Source organism: Bactrocera oleae, chromosome 2 (genome assembly GCF_042242935.1).
Source record: "Bactrocera oleae isolate idBacOlea1 chromosome 2, idBacOlea1, whole genome shotgun sequence".
NCBI lineage: Eukaryota > Metazoa > Arthropoda > Insecta > Diptera > Tephritidae > Bactrocera > Bactrocera oleae.
In genome coordinates, this window is record NC_091536.1 from 22777010 (window position 1) to 22795888 (window position 18879).

Below are 18879 nucleotides of genomic sequence, written 5' to 3' on the forward strand. Positions count from 1 at the left end.
GTCATGCAAATGGAGTTTACAAAAGGAAAAAAACAACTCTATTCAGTAAAATTATATACAGTTTTAAATAGATATCAGAATCAAAAGGATGAAAGTACCTTAAGGGTTATTTACAAATAAACCATACATTCAAGTCCTAGAAAGCTGCAAGCAAACCTTAAAACCGCAAACTTTTAAAAATTGTTTTTGTTTTTGTGTGAGACTGAGATATTATCTCGACTCACAGTGGCTGGCGCTCACCTGTAACTCTTCGGGATTTTGTGCTTAATTGATTACCCAATGAACTGCGCAACTGATGACAACGTTGCAACAGAATCGGCCAGCAACTCTTGTTGACTTACTGGAAAAGGGTGGCACAAGTACACGAAAATGAACGGAGATAAAATATGTAGTGCAAAAGCAAATTAACCAGAGCGAGGAAGGCAGGCCTAAGTTCGGTTGCAACCAAAAACTTTATACTCTCTTAATTTTTAAAGCACAAAGAAAGCCGTGCAATTACTTGCTATATTCATATATAATATTAGAAGTATGGGAAAGTAGACACCGATATCCATAATTATACCCTGAACAGGGTATATTAAGTTTGCCAAGAAATTTGTAACATCCAAAAGGAAACGTCGGAGACATTATAAAATATATACATAAATGATCAGCATGATGAGCTGAATTGATTTAGCCATGTCCGGCTGTCCGTCCGTCTGGATATACGCGAACTAGTCCCTCAGTCTTTAAGCTATCGATCTGAAATTGTGCAGCTGTACTTTTCTCACTAAGAAGTTGCTAATTTGTCGAAACGACCGATATCGAACCACTATCACATATAGCTGTCACACAAACTGAACGTTCGGAAAGAAGTGCTTGTATAGGAAACTTGTTTATTTGACGAGGTATCTTCACGAAATTTGGCATGAGTTATTTCTTAAAGCAATAATGTAATCTCCGAAGAAATTGTTTATATCGGATCACTATAGCATATAGCTGCCATACAAACTGAACGATCGGAATAAATTTCTTGTAATCAAAGTTAACGTTTTTTCTGGTTTTTATTACCTTATGAGATAATGCGAATTTATACATTTTTGCTTAATTTAAATGCAAGATATTAACGCAACAAAAATATCGAAAATATTTATATAGAGTATAAACTTAATTTGTTTAAATATCACACATATTGAACTAAATAAACGGTTTAAAGTCAACTGGAAAGTCGGGAATCACTATATTAGGTATATGTAGGTTTTAGGAAGTATTAACTCCATTAATAAATTTTTACAAATATTCCTCCTTACCATCTTTTGTGCAAAATTTAATGTTTCTGACGTGTTTGTTTTTTTAATTAGGTTGTTATAGCTTAAGTGGTTTCTAACATTGGGAGTAGCGCCAGACTGCCAAACAACCATAAGGAGAACGAAACCATTATACTTTGTAGCAACATATTGCTATGGTATAAAAATAGGAAAAAACACCAACAATTTTGTGGGAGATAAACTTGGTAAGTCGCTAAAAAGTAAGTTGCGAAAAAAAGGCAGCCAACAACAACTGCTACAATTGTCGCTCTCGAAATGACTAACGATTGCGCCGCACAGACAGATCCGGCAAAATTATTTATTAGTGGCGCGACTATTTTTTCAGTAATGTTACGTTTTTGGAAAAAACCGGCAAAGAAAACTTTTCGAATTGAAACAAAGGTGTGTAGACGGTTGGAAAGTAAAACAGAGTACATAATCGTACATACGCAAATTTACAAATACAGCGTTTTGAGAACATGTGGGGGTGTGCGTATTAGTAAAATGTAGTAGCATATAATTTTGAGTTTTGGTGAAATTCTTAGCACACGGAATGTTTTCAAGCCATTAAATTGAAGAGAGAAACTTTCTTTAAATTATGCAGGCGGAAACACGGTAGAGTTAGAGCAGGCTGAACAAGCTGTGTACAGTCAACAGCCTGTAAAATCAGCCAGCATAATAAAAGCATACACCGAGCTCACTGTTGAGTTATAATAGACGTACCGATCGTTGTACTTAGCGTGCTCATCTTGTCCTAACGTATGAGTACATATTAAAACATAGCTCAGGTTGGTTTTGGCAATTGTTATTATTTCAATTTATCCCAATTTAACAGTTTTTTTTACTTATTACCATAATATTTTGTTATTGCTAGTAATGCACACATTGTTTGCGGACAATGCATCCATTAGACGGAACGTACATATTCGCCTAGTGCATCTGGCGAATGTCCATTTGACGAAGACGTCGTGGGCACGTTGTTTTTTTTTTTTTGTTTTTTTTTTTTAACCATAATGCCATATTTGTGGCCATGGGTGCCTAATGGATTTGGTAATCAAGTAGAGCAGTGGGAGTCCTGTCTAACAAAAGAACGTATGTATATATGTGTGTTTACAGAAAATCCAAAATAACAAAAAAGAATATGCAACACTATTAGATTTTATAATACAAAAATTGGAAACCAAAAATTTTATCAACATTAAAGAATAAATTAAAGATAGAAACGCGAAAGTCATCTATCTATCATTTCTATAATTTCTTATTACATATTAACATTTTATCTTCATTAGCAGTTGTCTAAAGTATCTTCTTGCAATTGCTGGCAATGTGAATTTAATTGTTTCATATATAAGACTATTTTTCAAACCATTTTTAAAGTCAAAAAACAAATATATTAATCATCGCACTTTTAAAATGTCCAAGATGTTTGCCAGTAGCTTCAAATGTTTGACTGTTTTATTTGATTTTATTGTAAAGCCGTAAGCTGTCAAATGGACTGTAACAAATAGTTGTTGCCGTCATGTGTACACAAGTAAATGTGTACCAACATATGTATATACACATGTAGCTGATAATGAGTGGTTGTAAATTATTACATCGTGTGATGAGGGTGTGATCTGTTGGTTTACATGCCATGTTTGGCAGGATACCAGTGCTATATCCTTCATTCTGTGGCCTACAAACAAGAAAACGATTCGAGCCAATCATAAAATGCGAAATCTGGACGAAATTCAATTAGTTTTCCTTACGAAAATGTAACAAGTAGTTAGCTGCATAAATACGCTATGAGAAAACGCGAACTAGTACGATAAAACCATTTTCCTACCAGTTCGTGGAAGTCTACAAATCAATTTCATGCTCTGGTTGTAAAGGCAGAAACCGTCAAATGTCAAACGAAGAAGAAAAATTTACCTGATTTCTCATACAAATGAAGGCTATTTTTTACAAGCTGTTATACTATGATGTTTCACACATCTTCATTAAGGCGTATTCGTACGATTGCTTTGTAATGGGATTTTACTTACTTGGTCAGAGAATACAGCTCCAATTAACCCTAGGACACATATCTAGTAGCAAAAGAAAAGCTTAGGTTTGAAGAGCTGTAACAGACCCGAAAAAATGTTTCGAACATCAATTTGTCTATTTTCTATTTAATCTTTTTTAAGAGCGTCTAAGCATTCGCGCCCTTAGTTTTTGTCATTTAATATGCTCTAAAGAGTAGGAAGCAAAACACATCAAACTTCTTGCACCATTGCATAACTACATAAATTTACATTCTTTACTCTCAATCTTCATTTGTTTGTCTTAACCGTCACGATCCCTTTCGTCTTTTCGCTCATCCAGTATTCACTAAAATCTTCCCCCATCTAGAGATTGTCATATATCTTAAGAGCGCGGTCATTGAATATTTGTCTTTTTTTTTTGCAATTTGCGCAACTTTTCTTGAATTTACTCCGTCGTCAGAAAAGTAAAGGGAAATAATTTCGTCTATGAACAATAACAAACAACAGCGCTTGTCGATGGCAAATACAGATATTCATCTTCTCGGAGCAATTGCTAGTAATTAACATAATGAAAGAATAATAAAAGCACCAGAACCAAGTTAATACACTGTGAGTCGAGAAAAGAAAGTGCGATAAAGTCCTGCTTAATTATTAATTGGCAACACTTTTTTCATATTATCAGCGAGGAAGCAAGAATACTCTCCAGTAAGTGGCCAATGGTGAAAGTCACGCCCCATAAATTAATTGAAGTTGCTTTCGCTGGGTTCGCCGACTTGACTAACCAGATGCAAAGCTATTCTACATACATAAATTAATGCGAAAACAAATGCAAGTTTATACGTTGTCATGCATGGAAAGGCGTTAGACAAGCGTACTTAGGGAACAACACATAATATTAAAACATATATCGAACCAAAACACCAACACATGTCCTCAACACACTTCATATTTATGGCAGATATGTACGAGTATGCACGGCAATATACACATACATATGTGGGAGACACTTAAATTGTGATTACTTTACTACTTCTCTTTGCAAATTCATAGAGACGTCCGACGTTTGTACAACATTTCTTCAAAAACGAGGCGAGTTGTCGATTAGGCGGACAGTTGGTGTGCCGTTTGCATTCGTATCTTGTATCTCGCTTAATTACCAAGATATATGCGTGTCGCGCGCACAGCCTAATTAACCCCCATTACAAGTGCAACACACCACACCCGGCAAACAAACGCAGACGGACGACCGAGCGGACGCGCAAGGCGGTAAGCCTCACCGCAGCACATATTGGCTAATGACTGGAGTCCTGCCATAAACAGCAGCACCCAACAGATATATACAGCGACACACAGACGCTAGATCTGACGCTTATGTGGATAGATGCCTTTGCAAGAATATGCTGATGATGCGACTAATCTGCCGCAATTTGGTGCGAACCTAGGGCGCCGCACTTGCATATGAATGTGTGCGTGGACATTTTAAGTACTAGAAATTGCAATGGCTTTTGGCATATGGACTCACACAACTGACTGACCAAATAAAACTGCCAAAGGCGGAGGTCAAATGCTCCGCAAGTAATTAAGATTTCAACTTGTCTACAAGTACTGTTTGCATTACAGGCCAACTGATATACTTTAGTGCTATTCTTTAATTTATTTTCGCAGCTTTTTTGTTCTTGTGCTCCTGGGTATGACTGGGCATGCATACATAACGCACAACTGTTGTTGTAAATATTTATTGTGCACCATATAATAACAATCGCTTTACGATGACGATGATGTTGCAGATTATGATAATGGAAACCATCTGGCCGGTATAGGGCAGATAAAAGGCCCAGCAAATGTATGAAAAAGTCGTATTTAGGTTTTTTTCTCGACAGAGCTTGGTGCGCGCGTTTGTGGTTTGTTGACATTTTAAGTGATTTAACGTTATGGTTTGGAAACTCTGACACTGTTTGGTGCTCCTGTCGCTTTTGCTTTCGAAAGATTTGTGCTCGCGTATGCCACTGACCAGATGAAATTTTCGTAAATTAATATTAATTGCGACCATATACGTATGTATACAAATAAAGGAATATGCACTTAAGTTATGGAACACTATTATGTGCTTATCTGTTTGTTAATGCGACTTGAAGGGTCGTAAGACTTTTATCAAAAGAAATTGTAATATTTTTAGATATTTCATCTATATTCAAATAAATATTAAATCATAATATAACAAATGATAAATGTTAATAATAGAAAATTCGAAAAATTATTTCATAATTTCATTTCCGTTTGTATAATTTATATGGCAGCTATATGCTATAGTAATCTGAACTGAACAATTTCTTCGGAGTTTAAATTGTTGCCTTAGGAAATACATTATGCCCAATTTCATGAAGATATAAATTTCAAATATAAAAGTTTCCCATAGAAGCACTTGATTGTGATTGTTCAGTTTGTATGGCAACTATATGCCATGGTGGTCCGATATCGGCCGTTCCGACAAATGAGCAGCATCTTAGTGAGGAAAAGACAGACGGACAGACAGAGGAACATTTCTAAATCAACTCAGCGCATCATGCTGATCATATACTTGTATGTATATATTTTATAGAGTCTCCGACGTTTCCTTCTTGGTGTTACAAACTTCGTGGCAAACTTGATATACCCTGTTTAGGGTATAATAAACTCACCGACTAGGGGAATTTGATATTAGATATATTAACCAAGATTCACTGATGCAAAACCGTAATGACTAAATACAAATAATTGTGAATATAAGGCACAAGAAGCTTTGGATCTACTCTGAGTTCAAATGATTTTGCGCTATAGACTAAAGTGATGAATTCAAAGTATAATTAAAGTATGTGTAGATATGTGCATGGTGGAGGCTCTGAAAATCATTACATTCGTATGAATTTATAGAACATTTACCTTTCTTTGTAAACATATGTATATGTTACAAGCTGTTGAAAATTTTTGATTGGAAAAAATTTAATTTCCTTTCCGTTTTGAATGTTATCGGCACTCCAGTGTGAACATCAAGCAAACCGTTGAAATATATACTTGTAATATTGGTTTTTATTATTGTTACTGACTTTGATAGTACCGTCGCCGTTGTACACGATACGCTCAATATTTGAATTGTCTCTTTTTTGCAATTCCGATGTTTCGAAAAGCACACAATAGCTTCGAATTTTACATTGCGGAAATCTAAAATGTTTTTTCAGCGCTCGCTTATGAGCCAATGTTGTTGCACCGAATAGCTGCTGGGGGTTGCACTCACACCACAATTAATTAAAAACCTGACAATGAATGTGTATTCGACGAATGTGAAAGCGCGCTAATCGATTGTATTGTGGGTTATCGCATCGGCCATTGCAGCGTAGAGTTGTCGTGCTTCGGTGACAATGCTGCTGTTCCGCTTCTTGATTAAAATTTTTTTTTGCAAACCATTTGATTTCGCCATTTCCGTCATCTATCTTCAAATATACTATATATGTATGTATGTATACACTTCACTTATACACATGAACACACCTAACCACATACTCACCCCACTCCAAACAATATCAACATCGAGAAGTTGCGAAAAATCAATTTTTATTTTAAAGCAAACCCCGATATACTCAACTAGTTTGCGTGTGTGTGTATACCTAAGTGACACGTGGTAAATAGTACGTTATAACAAAAGGACGGTAGACTGAATTACTTTACTGAATATTGTTCAATGGCCAGATTTTTTAGTGCACTTCATATTTGTCACAATGCCAAAGTCATAAATAATTTATAGTCTTGCCATTAGCCGCTACACTTAAACTATTATGCAAAATGCATTAAAGCACTTAAGTACTTCGTAGGACACTGCCGACTTTAAAACTTCTAAGTATGGCACATTCTAACACGTAAGTGCGCACACATACACACATGCTGTTCAACTGCGTCGAGAGCTTCACAAAGTTGACATTCAATATCACTTGACAAATTTACATACGTACATGCGCAAGTATATCAGAACACACAAAGGCGACTTTTAGTCCCCAAACGTCAAGTCAACATGTGATGCTGCATCCCCACCCTCGTCTCGTGTGACCGCAAATGCAACTCAAGAAACATATTATCATATTAGCAAATCACAAAGGGCGCAGGCTCACCCCGTGCCTGGTCATTATCGTCAAGAGATGAAGGGTTGTTGTATCACCATCACAGCGCACATATGCGTTTGCATAGCATTACATATGTATATACACATATAAATAAATATAGGTGTATTTGAGCGACTAAAGTGAACTGCAACGAAAGGATTCGCTGTTGAGTGCGGAAACAAGCACGAAATGTATAATATCAGCCAAAAATTTAATTATCGCTGAACATTACGCTGCCACATATGAATGAGATCGAAGAAATTTTTATCAGCGTTGTCGTCGTTCTTGTGTTTTCGCTGGGCATATTGGCCCATAAAGTAAGAAGCGCTTCTCGGCTATAATATAATAATATTGGTAAGTCAGTAAGGTTGGCGGTTCAAGGTGTTGCAGACCGATTATCAACGATCGCGTATCAAAACAGTAGTGTGTTTCAGCCTAGAATCTCGGTATATAGTAGATGTGGTAGTAAATTATAGCTAACGGTTTATTTTTTGTGTAAGACGTGCAAGCAACCAAAACACAAACCATAGAAATTAATATATTTGTGAGCTGAACTCTAACTTGAAATTCAAACTTCTTATAAAATATTATCCATTTGAGTCTCGAGTTATTCCCGAAAACCCATCACATTAAACAATTTAATCGATCCGTGACGTGAACTGGACTTGTTGCTGTTAAGCTTCCAAATTCCATAAATGATAGGTGAAAATTGTCATGAGACGTTATGGAAGTATTCAACTACACTTTTGCAACTTAAAAACTACTAATTTGAAGAACTTTGAAGCAACTTAGAAACCAGCCGTATTTTCTTGCTGTAATCCTATAAAATTCAAGAATACATAATATTTTTGGAACATCACAAGCGAAGTCATTCAATTCGATTGAGCACTCAACAACTCGTCGAAATAAATATGTAGCGACAGCAGACGAAGCAGCGAACATAGTAGCAATATTAAAAAAAAAAATCAAATGTCATACCAAAGTGGGTTTCCACCCTTGTAGCCATGAAGCAAGAATGTCGTGTGGGACGTAGTATTTTCAGCACTGTAAACAGTCAGACGGGATCGTCGGTAATCCCACAATGAGCTGCCATAATAGACGCGCAAATTTGTGAGCTTTTGTTCAATTGATGGTGGGAGTGCAACCGTTTTGTGGATTTGTGGCAAGCCACATAGCGGTTATATTGTGGTGCGTTTAAATGCGGTTACAGTGGCGCCGGCTGGTTTGTGTGTGCGCCAGTTACGCAGATTGACTTTTGTTGCTTAACATTTGCGGTTTCGCACTTTGCCATCACTGTAGTGAAAGTACGTGCCATTGAGTATAGGACACGTACTGAGCACAGGGAGGGCGTCAGAGCGACGCAAACGAGCATGGATTGCGCGCAACAGGGTGGAAAGTTGAATTTGCACGTCGCCTCAAACAAATCGGCTGAGTGAATGACTGGCTTGTGTGGAGCGTGCTACTCATGCCACAGTTTGCGAAACAGCGGTCAGCGGTAACAAATGCAGGGGAACTTACCGTTGCTAAATGAGAAATGGGCGTTATTGTTCGAACAGGTTGTCCTTGACTTTAATAATCCACTAGTATTGCAGAGCTCGGTAGAGCAGTACGACACGCATGGCGTCGGAGCATCTACATACATATAACCCACATCGTTGTTTATTCTCGCTTCCCGTAGTTAAAAAGGAAAATGAGACTTTGGTTATTAGAGGAATTATAACCTGGATAAAAGGTATTAAGTGTTAGTACAGCGGTATGAGTTATTCGTAGCCATTGTCATAAACTCAAGGGTTTTAGCTAATTGAAAAGTTATTCGTTGAGCGCAGGTGCTGTAGCGTTGAATATTTTAAAAATTTTCAACAAAAATAAATTTCATGTTAGTATGTATATATATTATATTGTGTTGCTACTTTAAAATACATACCGTCTATAAGTAGTAGTACTTTTACATAGACAAATATGTATGTATATATAATATATGTAAGTATGTATGTAGTTACAGAGCACAGTTTTTGTGAAAGTGCATGGGCATATTTGTACAAATATGTTCTGATTAGTTTTCTTTTTGCGCTCGATTCGCTTTTTATCTGTCATTTACACATGAATGGATTTTTGTGACATTTGTTGCGGAAAGTTGCTTTGAGTTGTGATTTTTTGACACTTCATATTGACATGACTGACATACCAAACTTATAATAAAATACTCGACTTGAATCAAAACGAGACGTGGCACCAAATATTGTCAATATGAAAAATAATATAGAGTACGATAAAACTCCTTGATTGGGGTGGCCTTACTCACATATATATATTTATATATATATATTGGATGAACAATATGTATGTACTTACATATATGTACAGCTTAAAGTAGATGCCAAGCGTAACGTTAAATACTATTGCTGGCATTTATAGAAATAAGTAAAATCAAACAAATAGAGCGAACTTTTGTTTATGTTGGCTTGGCGGTGGTAAGAATAATTATTACTCTATTTGGAGATGGCATTTTCTTAACTTTAAAGTCATGCGTTGCATATAAGTAGATTGTTAACATTAACAGACGTCCTGTGGAGTATCATGACCCACTTGAAAATAAACCGCTATGTTAAAAATCACCCTCATCAGTACATATGAATTGGCAAATACTCAGAAACAAACACACAAGGCTTAATAATAGTCTGAAAGTTTTATTTAGCCTATTGTACGTAATATTTCGTAGCCGCCCAACTCACTCGAGTAGAAATTAATCCACTCGCTCTAGGTCTCCCACTGGGAATGATCAATCAAGTCAAATCAAATTTTATTTATAAGCAAATCCTTTTTCACTAGCGCTTCGACAAACAGCAACAACAAATAAAAAAATGAAATCACCAACTTGCGCAGGTAATAAAGTTAAAAGCAACAAGCAGCGCAGGGGCGGAAAAGTTTCTTCGCAACGGATTACACTGGACAAATACCATTAGAAATATGAAGCACTCACACATGTATGCTAGTGCATACATTGCATACATACGTATGTATGTATATACGTAAATGCCATACGTACATACATGTACGTAACTTGGTTAAATATTGCTAATGCATACATGAGCAGTAATCGAGACATAATTATAATTACAACCCAGTTGATTCCAACAGCACATTATTAAATTTATATGTTGGCTAGTTCCGTCGTAACGACGCTGCTGCCACCAGCTGTTTCCGCTTGAACCGTACTTGCACTTGTACTATCCATGTATAAACAAATGCCATCAATAATGGCTCTTACATAAATATATACCCATGAAGGCGCTGATTAATCCGCTGCGATTAACCGGATTCCTTGTACGTCTTTTATTTATATTGGCAAAATAAATGTCCAGAAAACAAATCATTTTGATTATGAAGCTCATCTCCTTAGACCCACAGCAACAGAGCAATTCTGTTGCTGGTTTGCTTTACTTTTCCGATTATCCCGCTTTTCAGCTTGAGTGTACGCTGCAAATAAATCTGTAAGAGCGGAATGCTGGTGCAATGCTGGGGTCTTCGTAGCTTGTGTCCGCTTATGATTTTTGTTAATGAAAAACGGAAATGCTATTTGGTTTGTTCGCTCACATTTATTGCCCAACCACTGCGTAAACAAGGCTGATGAAGTCGGAACTGTTGTTTCAGCTATGTACTTAACAATTAATTAGCGTAATTAATCTGTACTTTAATGAAACAGAGCTGAATGCAGTTTATTTCAAATTAATTTGGTACGTACATATGTAGTCTCCGTACATGAAACACATTTATCTTGCACGTTTAGTTGCGTAAGGAGTTCACCGTAAACAGAACCGACATCTATACGACTTATAGGCTTCCTTAGTTAAGCAAAAACCCCTCGCGGTTTTACTACTAATGCTACACTCATGGGGTATGCTAAAAAGGTCATGCTAATAAGTGGAGTTTATAAATCCTGTTTATAAATCCTATTTATAATATAACACAAAATCATCAAACTTCTCTAAGTTATACAAGCATTATTCCTTATTATTATTATTATTCCTTCAACCATACCTTAAACGTACCACTTGGTTCTCGTTTCTAAGGGGTTTAAATTTTGTTTATTGTCGGACAGTCGGCAACACAAAAATAACTTTACAACGTAATTAGATACTAGAAACATTAAATTTAAGATTCGAACGCCATAATAAGGGTAAGTATTTATTAATTAAATAGAGCAGTAAAACTTCGTAATTAAATCGGATATTACATTAACCACAATCAAAGCCAAATAACTTTGCTTAACTCACACCAAAAAGTATGTATGTTACCGCACCAGACACCAGGACATCCAAAGCTTGACTAAATTAAATTCTCAATGACACAAACACTGGGCGACGGAATGTGGGCAACGGGTAAGCGAACACTGCAGCGAAAATTATTCACGCCACATAATTAAAACAATAAACGCTGCTCACACAGAAAGGTTGAGCTTCATCGAACCATTCCTACACAGCCAACCAATAGTCTCCAAATAAACCGCTACTTTGCATTAGCAACCGGACGAAATCAGCAGGAGTCAGTGGCCTCCATACAATGATAGGCGACTACGCGGCGTGTTACAAACGAGAAAGGCTTTAATTACACTCAATTACGGAATTTTACAAGGCGATCCATTTACATGCGACAACTCAACAGTTGAGCGATTGCTATACTACTCTCCGCAGGACGCGGGCAACAGGTACTGCGCTGCTACCCGAACGCCCGTTGCTTTCCTAATTAACGCGGCTTTTCGCCAACAATTTGTTGATTTTTCTTGCTTTCATTTGCAGTACTTTCATGCAAATTGAAAACGGAAACGCTTTCAAAGTATTTGTCAACTCAGCGGCTATGCTTTTGCGAGAGTCATACAGCCGTGCATGAAGCTCCCTGGAGACCGGCCAACGGGGTGTGTGTATTGGTCGTGTCATGTTGGTAACATATTGCATCTCACTTTCCGATCTTCATAGAAACCCCAGCTGATGTAGTAAAAAAATTTAACCACTCCTCATTAGATACTATCAAGTTGACAAGCTTAAGTTCTAATAACTCAGTATAGTCCTGATCTCAAAGTTATTGCAACTGGTAGTACACGGAACATATGCCTTTGCTGTTAGATAATAGTAGTAGAACTCTGCTTATGAACTACGTATACACATTTGCCGAGCGTAAAGAATTGTTTATTTTATTATAGAGTGAAAACTACTAGAGACTTCAGGACAGCCTTGTTTTAAAACTTTACTCACGGCATTATACCTATGTGCATGGCCCGAAACAGTTTATCTTAAGCGAAGGTTGCAGAAACGAAGGGATGAGTGAGGCCTCATCAATATATTTATGTACTTTCAAGCGCATTGGACACCCACAAACTGTTCGATTATCACTAACTAAAACTATCGGGCGCATAAGGCAACGCCGAATCGACAGTATTGTTGTAAATATAGTTGTAGTGTAATAGCAGTTACCTTCACTCGTATCGAAAGCGTGAAGCCATTACTCATTTGCACAATTCATTAGCGTTAGCTCGGAATATTAAATAACTTTTGTTTGCTTTTAATTGAAAATTTGCGATAACATTAACAACAAAGCAATTGCTGAGCGCAGCAAGGATTGTACTTGTTGCCGGCGTTTCACTCCAACGATGACAAAGCATAACTTATAAATCGGAATTATGTTCGAGTTTTTGCATACATTTAACTATGTGGAGCATACCAGATAACTTTCGATACAAGCTGATGGCATTTTAATGTGTTCATAATTAAAATGGTAATTAGTTCGGGAAATTTGCATGGTTGTTAGCGATATCAAAGAGGCGACAACACACGGATATATGTATGACCGCGTTTGTTTTGAAACATTTATTTGTAAATTGGCTACAGTCGGCAAATTATACAAAAATTATACAACAAACATGAATACGAGCTTTCCCTTTAAAAAGAGAAATTGAAACTTCAATCATAATGATCACTAACACCACACTAAGCCGAGCGAAAATAAAATCTATTCAATCAATGCACACAGGAACAGAAGCGCCAACAACATACATAAAACGTTGCGGTATACGCCGTTTTACATTGACAATTTGTCACCATTCGCGCCTCAAGTCAAATTACCAACTCAATTACCACTGAATGAATGGATGGAAGGCGTCCAGGCGCACTCTGAGTGGCGCTATAGCGAGCCATCAACAGTCAGTCCAATGAGTATGCACACAACAGGATGCCTAAACCGTAACAGCAACAAGAACCACAAAGCATAGCAATAAATAAATGAGAGCGTTCAGACAGTCATTCAGCGAACCTTGAAAGCAGCCAGGCAGTCAACTACGTATGCACCTTACTTACAAGTATATACAATACATACGTGCATACATATACAATATCTGCATTTCAACTAGAAATGGCGTTCGCATTCGCATTTGGATGCTCAATCTATTGAAGAACCTACTTTTATTGCGGCAATAACAATTTGCTGTCAGCAGCATTATCATAGCGAGGCATTTTAGAGCACGATACATACAAACACATGTATAGCTACATCTACCACCATATATTCGATTGTCTGGCGATGCAACACAGAGAGATGTACAAACAAGCAGATAAAACAGCAGCTCAAAAGAATGGATGGATAGAAATGCCCGCACAGCTAGAGCAAGTGCTCAGGCTTAGGCCAAGAGCTAAATGCCACCATGAATCTGGAGCGCTGCATCGCATTCTGATATTCGCGCCTATTCATGCGATCGCTTGCTAAATCTTTTCTTCTCCTTTTTCTGAATTTTTTTTTCGTCTATGCTTGGATTTGGTTTCTGTGGGTGTTTCTTGATTGCAAACATGCGGTTACAATGTTCAAATTTGCATTTAATTTGATTAAGTTTAACTTTGATTGCACTGGGTGCTCATTCGTTTGCACAGTATATGTGTGTTTGGTGTAATTTCTCATTTTGCAATAAAATACTTAATTAAGCCACCTATTGTGATCGACTGTGCTAAGTGAAGAGAAAATTGCTTCGCCGCAAATTCGAAAATTTCATTTCGAATCAAATAAAACGTCTAGCAGAAGCGGTGCAGTGAATTATATTTACATTAGCCTACATATATAAACGCACAAATACGCAGATGCCGGAAAGTTCGCAAAGAATACGAGTACCAAGCAAAACCTTCCCAAAGTCCTACTTATATTATTATACTTATGCCTTTTTGCATACACGCTTCAGAAGTAAAAACAGAGCTTATATAATAGGGTCCAGTAGCTGTATGTTTCAGATAATATAGGATTGAAAAAGTTTTTATATACCTTTAAAAAATTCTTTAGTACATAGAGTAAATTGGAGTGACGAAGATGCTCTTATGCTGGAAACAGTCACCGACCTTCGGCCCTTCCGTACTTACCGCCCGTATCAAAGTAAATTCATCACATGTTATGCCTGTTGTGGCAACGTAGAAATCAGTTGTTCCCTTTTGTTTTCATTTGACCAATGTAGCCATTGTTCAATTTATATACACGATTTTTCACACATTTAGTTTTATTATTATATAATTTTGCATAATGTAAAAGCCCAAAACTAAAATCCAACTATTAAAAATAGTCTACCTATTTATAAATAAATATACTCGACTGTGATTTTGTGTTAGTTTAAGAATATTTCAAACATAATCAAGTTTATTTTTTAATGCGTTGCAAGAGAGCAACCGCTCACCCGTCTCTACGGAAAAAATTAAATTTTTGCGGATATTCTAACGAACGGTCTGTAGAAGCGGACGGTAGAAGCGGTGGTGAGTGTTCCTTTACATCGCACACTCATAAGATAGTAATTCGATCTACGGTTTTGCGTCGGTGACTGTTTCCAGCATTATTCAATTTCGATCAGTTTAATTTTTATGTTCGAAATAATTTCGAAATTATTATGAACAGAAGAATTTTAAATACTGCAAATAGAGCGAGATATAACACCTAACCGCGTTATTGCATCGAAATTGATTTCGCAATAATTTACATTTTTGAGTTTCATTAATTTTATACTACCTGCAAGCCACTGGCGTCCTTTTAGCTTTGACATTTCAGCATAAATGCTCAAATGCTCAAATGTCAAACATATCACTCACTAAACAATTGCACTTTTTCAAGCTTATATATACCATATATACAGTACAGAATTTTTAACCATTGTGAAAGTTTTCCACCCTTCCGAAGTTTTCCCTACCTAAAATAAACTTGTTTATCTCAAAGTTTACTTAGAAATAATATTTCTATTGTTGGCATTCACAAGGACTTTGTCATCAATGCCTGTCTTGCTGAAAACTTCACATCACATGTGTGAATGAGCGTGCGAAGTAAACTTTGCCATATCGAACCCAACTGGTCAACTGTGTAAAGTGTCAGACTTTATGGAAAGTTTTCTAAGCATATGAGTAAAGGGATCAAAAGGAGCGCAGTTTATAGACGCTTGTTGTAAAGCACAAGAAGAAACTCCAAGTAAGTTGTGAAATCTTTAAATTTATTAAACTAAAATTTAACGTGTGAAGTGCCAGCATATTTCATTGTGGCTTGGTGTCATATGTAATACCTATTCATACCTATTAATGTAAGTATTATAATTATAGTTCTCAATTGAATGTGGACATAAAATGAACAAAGTAACTTCAAGCTGAAGTTACTTATAGTACGACCTATGAATCTGATGATAAGATCTTTTTAGTAACCACCTTTAGAAAGATAACTTGTGTTATTACTTCCCAGTGTGCCAACTTAAATTATCTATCAAATTAACTTTCTCTTTTTTATTTTTAGCTTTACGACAAAATTTTTTTGATAATTTCAATATACTTTTCTTCAAAATGGTGCTCCTCTTACCAATTGATATATTTTAAAATGCTTTGAATAAGTATGTAATACTCAAGGCGAGGGTACTTGTCAATACAGTTGGCTAGATTATTAAAATTAGTAGCTGTTGTAGTTGATTATTAGTGCAGATTATTTCGGAAAAATATTAATAGAAAATATTGAACTGGTTAATACTCTATTTAAAAAAAAAATCAAACTATTTCTTTATGAGTGTTTTTGCACATGCTACAACAAATTGAAATTCATTTGCAGCTCTTGGAGAAAAATATGGAAACTGGACGAACCAATACACCTATTCCAAGTACAATCCCTATAGTGAATTTCCGAAAGATCTCCAAAATAGCTGTCTACGTCTACTGTAATAGCTTCTTCACTCGACGAAAAACGCTTTCCACGAAGGAATTGTTTCAGGTTTCTGATAAGGTGGTAAACGCTGCGAGCCAAATGTGGTAAATACGGTGGATGCTCAAGCAATTCGTACTTTAATACCTTGAATTTTGTCATTGGTAAAACACTCTTGTGAGCGGTTGCATTGTCGTAATGAAAAATGATTTTTTTTTGCTGTAAACCAGATCTTTACTATCGAATTTTTTCATTCAGCTGATCCAAAAGACTGCAATAATATTTAGAGTTGTTTGTTTTACAGTTTTTGTTGAATTGTTAACGTGTGCGGCACTAACTTTCCAAACAGCTCTTACATGTGTAATTCTCCTTGTAAAATATGAAGTACTCGTTCGTCTGAGATGCCTATGGCATTAGCAATTTCACGCTTAGTCAAACTTGGATCTTCACTAACACTATTATGCACTTGCTTAATGATTTCTGGTGTGGTTGCGGTGTTTGGTCGTCTTCAAGCCTAATACGACCACGTTTAAATTCACCAGCCCAAAATTCAACGTTGCGTTTTGAAAGTGAGAACTCCTAGGACTCCTTATACACTTCTAACAATTGTTCATAAATTTCCTTTGCTTTTAAGCCTTAAATTGCTTCCTTATTTAAATAAAAATAACTTGAATCTGCAACAAACATTATTTAAAAGTTATTTAATTGTCAATAAAACTTTGTCTTACTTAATGTTAGGAAGTTCCAACTGACTTGAGTGATCACGAAGGTTTTTTCATATGTGCAGGAGTACAGAAACAAATATTGTATATATTATTATATAACAAAAAACAAACAAATGTCTATTTCAATATTTAATTATTCCCCTTTTCGTGAGTAAGAACTTAATCGAGTTGTTTTAATTTTTCGTTTAGAAATTTTGAGCTGCTTACTTAGCTGCTAACTCTTCACTTTTTTAGGTGACAACATCAATGAAACTTCGACCAGAGAATGTTAATAAATATTTATTTTATTATTTATTAAATATTTACTTTATTAACATTCTCTATTTGCGCCTTCTTTATTTATCAACATTCTCTGCTTCGACTGTAAATAGTTGATGGTTGTAATACCAAAAAACAGTTTGGTTGTTCTGAAGTTGAATTGCTTTAGCTTCAATTCAACTGAGTGCAGTAGCAAACCGTAATAAGGTTATATGTTTTGAATCAAAAAGATTTAATTTATATGCTATGCTACATACTTACGACACGCATTGTTTGGTATGCAAGAATAACACAGCTATTTGATATTTTATATATCTGACACCGCGAGAACAATGTTAGAATAATATAAAGCGACACACTAATATGATATCTCTGACAAACAATGGCGCATAATATAATCTTTATTTATTTAGTTGTTGTCAAAGGGCACTAGTAAATATCCGAATATAATTGCACCACCTACACACAACACACAAACAGTCATTAAAATGCGTCTTTATTTCGAAGGTCTCCAAAGCACCTTCGTTGTTAAACAAATATTTTGATAATCCAACAAAGTGTTGCGGAAATTGAGCGCGAGTTGCCACTTTATGCCAAAACTTATAATGCAAACAAAGGATAAGCGGAAAATGCTTGCCAGAAGTACAAAGCGCCACAACGGATAGTAATAAAGTGCGCTGAAAGCAACGCGTTATTATTTAACCTTTCCAATGGAGGTGACGTGAGAGCACTTGGGGTTCGCTTAAGACCATGAAGCGAAAAACTGTTTGGTAGAAAGCAACTTGATTTGTGGCGAAGCACACAAATGCATGCAAATAATTTGTTAGTGATAAGCGTGAAATAGCGCCGGCGTCTGAGGGAATTAAAACCGAAATGCTACAAAACTCGCACTGATATAAGGCTGCAATGGCGGACGGGCCGACCTTTTTGTGGTTATATCATCTGTTGGCAGCACAGGGTGGATGGGACATGGGCGGGCGGATATTTGCGACAAAAGGTCGGTCTATTGTGGCCACAACTGTTCATAAATTCAAATGCAAATCGTTGCCACACATGCAACTCCAATATATGTACATATGTGCATGTATATGGCATGTTGCCTGTATGTGTGCCTGAGCACAAGTGGTTTTATTTAATTGTTGAGGCGTTGTTTGGAAGTCGGAAATTAAAATTCATATGCAAATCATTTGGAAATTTGTGACATTCCCATTCCTATAGCACATACACGATCCGGCTATTAACTTTGAAATGGTCGCAATCAACCCTTTCCCATATGGTCCTTAAGATAATA